Source organism: Apodemus sylvaticus, chromosome 1 (assembly GCF_947179515.1).
Source record: "Apodemus sylvaticus chromosome 1, mApoSyl1.1, whole genome shotgun sequence".
NCBI lineage: Eukaryota > Metazoa > Chordata > Mammalia > Rodentia > Muridae > Apodemus > Apodemus sylvaticus.
Window position 1 is genome coordinate 107976529 of NC_067472.1, and position 5073 is coordinate 107981601.

General features: G+C 41.3%; 1 pseudogene; it reads right to left on the reverse strand.

The window, feature by feature from the left end:
• Positions 1-1506: 1506 nt before the first annotated feature.
• On the reverse strand, positions 1507-1998 carry LOC127685158 (peptidyl-prolyl cis-trans isomerase A-like; annotated as a pseudogene).
• Between the last annotated feature and the right edge of the window lie 3075 nt (positions 1999-5073).

Consider the following 5073-nt stretch of genomic DNA (forward strand, 5'->3'; position numbering starts at 1 on the left):
GGGCCAGCGCCCCCCAGGCTGTGAGCCTAAGGTAACTTCCTGGTCTGGGTGATATCTGGGAGTTCCAAAGAGATAGGAACACTACTTACGGTGACTCTACAGTCGCCAACGCAAATCTGAATTTCACACTGTGAAGACTAGCGTCTCTCAAGATGGAGGGCAGTCACGAGGGAGCCCCTGACCCGAGCATGTGCACGGGGACGCGGCCACTCGTCGTGGGGGCATAGCCACATTTCCCAGGGTTGCAGTCCGGGAAAACCCTGGGAAACCAAGCACCTAATCTTAGGACCAAGTACCGCGGTTGGTTTGTTGTTATTGTTGTTGATTGATGCCTGGGATTAGAACTCATTTTCTCAGAGCAACATGTTTTAATTGTGCCTTCCAAGCTAAACAAACGCTTTCTGACTTGTTATGGTTAATATAGAAATAAGCATAGTTATTATTGCTTGCATAATTCATGGTAGCTATTTCTGTAGTGAAATTATTCAGATCGCCATTTAATCTCTTCTAGTTCCCTTAAAGGAAAACAAACAAACCTGTTTCAAACATGACAATGAGTCAGTTTTACCTTTGGGTTTATTTTATTTTTAAAAGGGTTGGGGCTTTTTGTTTGTTTTGTTTTTTGTTTTTTGGGGTTTTTTTTGTTTGGGTTTTGTTTTGTTTGGGTTTTGTTTTGTTTGTTTTTTGTTTGGTTGGTTTTTTGGTGTTTGTGCGTGTCTACAGGCATGGAAATGGTCAGGACAGAGGCAAACTTCTGGTCTCTTCCTCTGTTGCTTTTGCTTTATTTCCAACACAAGGTCTCACTGAGTCAGAAACTTGACAGCACATTGGCTGTCTTCAGTGGCATATGCTGCTGTATATACTTCAAACTCTGTAAACTGTGGATTAAATTCACTCTTTTCATGTTTGTCCCATTTCCTGCAGCTCTAAATGACAGGGCCTGAAACCAGTGCCTCATTCTTGACACCCCTCTTTCCTTTGCAGTCTGGCAGAGTGACCAAATTCTGCTTTGCTTTGTTGTAATATTTCTTGTCCACTTCTTTCCATTTCTTCTACTCATTTTCTTGTATTTCAAGGCCCACTAAAAGCCCCTAAATTTCTCAGTGTGCCGTAACTGCTTTAGAGTCAATCTTACCACTCACACTCTCCCAGAACCCCTCAAAAAGCAGGCCATGCTGATCTTCTAACAACACTGCTAGCTCGTCTTAAAATGCATCCCTAAAGTTTAATCTTCTTAAGTTGCATTCTCTCCCTTTTTCCATCCTTACTTCCCCTCCCCCCATTCCCACTTAGACCCATTCTCCAGCAACACTAGACCTTTTGAACTGATCTCTTTCTTTCTTATGTAGTTTTCTTCATAACCATAAACTTAACTCTGCAATCTAGCTAGACTTGGAGGGGAAGCCCAACGAACTTCAGTAAGAGCAAAGATCACAGGGTTTTACAAGGGATGGAGTTGGGGCAGCCTCCTGAGCTACAGAAATCTGGGGGTAAGAGGCCCACAAGTCAGAAAAATGAGAGTTGTCCATAGTAAGCACTGATGATCATCTTGCTGGTCTTGTTCCTGGACTGCAAATGTTCCATGGCTTCCACAATGTTCCCGCCTTCTACCACCTTCCCAAAGACCACATGTTTGTCACCCAGTCCCTCAGTCTTTGCAGTTAAGATGAAAAAACTGGGAACCATTTGTGTTTGGTCCAGTGTTTTCCATGGACAGGATGCCCAGACCCATATGCTTCAGGATTAAATTCTCATCCTCAAATTTCTCCCCATAAATGGGCCTGCCACCAGTGCCATTGTGGTTTGTAAAGTTGCCAACTTGGCTTGTGAATCTTGGAATAATTCTGTGAAACGAGTATTTATAATCAAATTCTTCCTCTACAGTGCTCAGAGCATGAAAGTTTTCTGCTGTCTTTGAAACTTTGTGTGCAAACAGCTTAAAGCAGGTGCAGCTCAAGGGCTCACTATGATAATGAAGGACAAAGTAGGATTAACCATGACTACAGCAATCAGCAGCAGGAGAGGGTGGCATCTACAAAGCCTTGATCTGACCTCTTATGCTGTCATGTGTCTTTACTCATGCTGACCCTACTGTCAGACTCTTCCTGCTCTCAACTATTATCCAATAACTCTATATAGACACAGATAGAGGCATGTATATATATATTGCATGTATAGAAGTATACCGGAAGAGAATGTCAGATCACCTGGGACTGGAGTTACTGATGGTTGTGAGCTGCCATGTGGGTGTTAGTAATTGAACCTGAGTACTCTCAAGAGCAGCCAGTGCTCTTAATCAGTGAGTCATCTCTTCAGCCTCTTTGAGTAAGTCTTGATGTGAGGCTCAGCTCAGGAAAATCTTGTTCATTGCTCTGCCTCTGTCAGCAGACTCTAAATACCCTCTATCTCCTCCAAATAAACCTTTTATTACTGCATTAGCGACATTGGTGGTAATTACTTATTTTGTTTGTTGAGGTTTTGTAATCTAACTGCTACTGGCAAGACCACTATAGTGGTGTGGATGAGAATGGCCCGCCTGCATAGGCTCATGTTTGAGTACTGGTTCCAGTAGGTGGGACTGTTTGGGAAGGATTAAGAGGCATGGCCTTGTTGGAGTCAGGGTATCACTGTGGGTAGGCTTTGAGGTTTCAAAAGCCCATCCATTTCCAGTTAGCAATCTGAGCCAAAATGTAAGTTCTCAGCTACTACTCTAAATGCCATGCCTGCTGCCACACCCACACCCAAACCCCAACTCCCATATATGCCATGATGGTCATGGACTCACCCTCTGAAAATCCCCCAGGAAACTCTTCTCTAAATTGCTTTGATCATGGTGTTTTGTCATGGCAGTAAAAAAATAACTAAGACAACCACATCTACTCATCTCTTTATTACCAGTGCCAATTAAAGCTCTTGACAAGAGTCAGTTAATGGTTGTTTATATAAGTACTTGGAAGCTACAGACCCACCAACCCTTAAAATGCACACAGTGGCTGCATCTTCTCTGACTACACAGAATTCCCTTGAGTGTGCTTTCTAGTTACATGGTGTCAGGTGCATGGAGTGATGATTGTATAGATGAAGAAAAGAAGCTTAAGCCTTGAAGTATTTACCCTTTCTTCCCAAATAGATTCTGAAACCCTAAACTGCTGGCACCCTCTGAGATTAGGTAGCGGTCAAAGAGTTAAGCAGTCTTTTGTGATATGCAGACTTTTTCAAAACTTCATTCTGATTGCTTCTTGAGAGCCCCCCTACCACCACCATCCCATCTTGTATCAGGAGACACTGAAGTAAGCTGTATCTCTTGTGTCTTGGGTATGAGCCTGATCCACAGTCAAGCAAGACAAACAAAATTAAAACATTCAGAACAGGCTAAAAAGAATATGAAAGAATTGATCATGTAAGTCTAGTTGTTGCATTTGGTCTCCTTAGAGTTATCACTTTCAACTGAAAGTTGAATCTATGCTTATCTTAAAAAGTTGGAATATTGATCTGTCTAGCCTCAGCACTCTAGTAGATACATAACTACATCATTCTTAGAAATGTTGTGAGGGGGAAGAACCAACCCGGGAGAATGAGCTGCTGTGGAATATATTTGTATATTGTGGAAGTATACAGTTTTGTCAACACAGTATTCATCTAGTTCAAGTGTGTTTTGCCATGGATATTCAGTTGTTGGACCCTATCCTAGACAAAAAGTAAGTGCGACGAACTCCAATAAGATTGTGTTAAAAAAACTGGTTTTGTTTGAGGAGGTTGTTTTTGTTTTTACATTTGTTTAGTGTGTGTGTGTGTGTGTGTGTGTGTGTGTGTGTTTGTGGCACATGCACACACATGTGGAAGTCAGAGGATAACTTTTGGAAGTGGGTTCTCTCTTTCCACCATGTGAATTTCAGGAATTGAACTCAAGCACTTCTATTCACTGAGCCATCTCACCGGTTTTGGAGAAATTGTCTCTCTTTTAATTCTTTCAAAATTAAACCTGAAAGTCTGTCATTAGTTTCTTTAAAATTCCAGCTTCTTTAGAATCTTAGGCCAACAATTTTTATAAGAAAACTTGAGATAAAAATCTTTCCTGAAGATCAGTGTTACATTATCTTTTCATCTTTCGCTCTTTCTTTGTACTTATTTAGACAATATTTGAAACTAGCTTTAACTCAAGGAGAACTGTACATGCTAAGTATTTTATTGCTGAGCTTGCACACTATTTTTTTTTTGACAAATTCTGCTAAAAAAATAAACCCACAAGAGTGTTTGGTATTTTCTGCTAACTATAAGGCCTATTTCAAACACTCAGGAGACATAATCACAAACATGCAAGCATCAACACACAGTTAAGCATCTGCAGTCATAGAGGTTCCCCTTAGCTTAGAGATTTCTCAGTCAAATAAATGTTGGTAATTTAGAAACTGTAGCCAGCCCCTAAGTTCTCTGCAGTTTGATGTGAATGCAGTCGTTGTCCAGACCATTTATAATTTCATTATTCTAAGAGCAGTTTCACTATTCAGTGCTTAAACTGAAGAATGAGTAAATGGCCAAAGGTTGGCATGAATCTAAATGGACAGAATGAGAGTGGTGACATGAAGAAGGGGCACACTTTTGAGTCCATATGCCACCTGTCTTGTGCCAGCTTCTGTTGCTTCTTCATGGCAGCATGCTGAGGCTTGGTGCCAGACCCTCAACAACCATCCAGCAGCAATACATCAAGCCCAAAACTTGGATGAAGCTTTTGTTAATTGCTTTGTTAAGTATGCATAGTGTTTCTGACAAGTGACGTTTCTTAAAAGAAAAAAATATCTTGTATTACTTTTGAATATCTTTTGTGTGTGCATTGAAACTCACGTCAGCAGACTGCATAAATGCCTTTATCTGCTGAGCATCTTACTGACATCCAAATCTCCTTTTATTTTTCTGTGTATGTCTGTGTGAGTGTTTGTCATGCGTGTGGGTGCCTACAGACACCAAGAGGAGACAGATCCTGGTGCTGGGAACCAAAGTTAGCTCTTCTGCAAGAGCCCCTAACTGCTGAGCCATCTCTCCAGCTCCCCAATTTCCCTTTACTTTTAACACAAC